Consider the following 2,581-nt stretch of genomic DNA (forward strand, 5'->3'; position numbering starts at 1 on the left):
TAAGGATTTTTGTTTTCTTTATGTTGAAGTGTAATCCATACTGAAGGCTGTGGTCTTTGATCTTCATCAGTAAGTGCTTCAAGTCCTCTTTGCTTTCAGCAAGCAAAGTTGTGTCATCTGCATAATGCAGGTTGTTAATGAGTCTTCCTCCAATCCTGATGCCCCGTTCTTCTTCATATAGTCCGGCTTCTTGGATTATTTGCTCAGCATACAGATGGAATAGGTATGGTGAAAGGATGCAACCCTGATGCACACCTTTCCTGACTTTAAACCACACAGTATCCCCTTGTTCTGTTGGAACAACTGCCTCTTGGTGTATGTACAGGTTCCTCATGAGCACAATTAAGTGTTCTGGAATTCCCATTCTTTGAAATGTTATCCATAATTTGTTATGATCCACATAGTCGAATGCTTTTGCATAGTCAATAAAACACAGGTAAACATCCTTCTGCTTCTAGCCAGGATCCATCTGACACCAGCAATGATACCCCTCATTCCATGTCCTCTTCTGAATCTGGCCTGAATTTCTGGCAGTTCCCTGTTGATATACTGCTGCAACCACTTTTGAATGATCTTCAGCAATATTTTACTTGCGTGTGATATTAATGATATTGTTCGATAATTTCTGCATTCAGAGTAGGCATAAACACAGATCTCTTCCAGTTGGTTGGCCAGGTAGCTGTCTTCCAAATTTCTTGGCGTAGACACAGGAGCACTTCCAGCGCTGTATACATTTGTTGAAACATCTCAATTGATATGCTGTCAATTCCTGGAGCCTTGTTTTTTGCCAATGCCTTCAGTGCAGCTTGGACTTCTTCCTTCAGTATCATCAGTTCCTGATCATATGCTACCTCTTGAAATGGTTGCACATGGACCAATTCTTTATGGTATAATGACTCTGTGTATTCCTTCCATTTTTTGATGCTTCCTGTGTCATTTAATATTTTCTCCGTGGAATCCTTCACTATTGCAACTGGAGGCTTGAATTTTTCCTTCAGTTCTTTCAGCTTGAGAAATGCCGAGCGTGTTCTTCCCGTTTGGTTTTCTATCTCCAGCTCTTGGCACATGTCGTTATAATACTTTGTCTTCTCGAACCGCCCTTTGAAATCTTCTGTTCAGTTCTTTTACTTCATCATTTCTTCCTTTTGCTTTAGCTGCTCGATGTTCAAGAGCAAGTTTCAGAGTCTCTTTTGACATCCATTTTGGTCTTTTCTTTCTTTCCTGTCTTTCTAATGACCTCTTGCTTTCTTCATGCATGATGTCCTTGATGTCAGTCGACAACTTGTCTGGTCTTCCGTCATTAGTGTTCAATGCGTCAAAACTATTCTTAAGATGGTCTCTAAATTCAGGAGGGATTATTGGCTTTTGTGGCTTGTTATAATTTTCTTCACTTTCAACTTGAACTTGCATATGAGCAATTGATGGTGTGTTCCACGGTCGGCCTCTGGCCTTGTTCTGACTGATGATATTGAGCTTTTCCATCATCTCTTTCCACAGATGTAGTTGATTTGATTCCTGTGTATTCCATATGGCGAGGTCCATGTGTACAGTTGCCGTTTATGTTGGTGAAAAAAGGTTATTTGCAATGAAGAAGTCGTTGATCTTGCAAAATTCTATCATGCGATCTCCAGCATCGTTTCTATCACCAAGACCACATTTTCCAACTACCGATCCTTCTTCTCTGTTTCCGACTTTCACATTCCAATCACCAGTGATTATCAATGCATCTTGTTTGCGTGTTTGATCAATTTTAGACTGCAGAAGCTGGTAAACATCTTCAGTTTCTTCATCTTTGGTCTTAGTGATTGGTGCGTAAATTTGAATAATAGTCGTATTAACTAGTCTTCCTTGTAGGCGTATGGATATTATCCTATCACTGACAGTGTTGTACTTCAGGATAGATCTTGAAATGTTTTTTTTGATGATGAATGCAACGCCATTCCTCTTCAAGTTGTCATTCCCAGCATAGTACCATATGACCCAGCAATTCCACTCCTAGGTATATATACTTGAAAGCAGGGACTCAAACAGATACTTGCACATCAATTTTCATTTCAGCAATTGTCCATTAACAAATGAATGGATATACAAAATGTGGTATTATATATACAATGAAATATTATTCAGCCATAAAGAGAAATGAAGTTTTGGTACATGCTACAACATAGATGAACCTTGGAAAGATTATGCTAAGTGAAATAAGCCAAACACAAAAGAATAACCATTGTATGATCTCACTTACATGAAATATCTAGACTATACAAATGAATAGAGACAGAAAGTAGATTAGTGGTTATCAGGGCCTGGGGGAAGGGGAGAACGGGGAGTTATTGCTTAATATGTACAAAGTTTCTGCTTGGGATGATGAAAAAGTTTTGGAAATAATTAGTGGTGATGGTTGCACAACAATGTGGATATAATTAATGCCACTGAATATACACTTAAAAATTGTTAAAATGGCAATTGTATGTTACGTATAGTTTACTACAATAAACAGAAAGAAAAAAAAAAACGGCATCATTATGTGCCCATACACCTGCCTGGTGGCTTGGCACTAACTTCATTGTGTACAGCCTAGTAG

Source organism: Trichechus manatus, unplaced genomic scaffold, assembly GCF_000243295.1.
Source record: "Trichechus manatus latirostris isolate Lorelei unplaced genomic scaffold, TriManLat1.0 scaffold00004, whole genome shotgun sequence".
In the NCBI taxonomy this organism is placed as follows: Eukaryota; Metazoa; Chordata; class Mammalia; order Sirenia; family Trichechidae; genus Trichechus; species Trichechus manatus.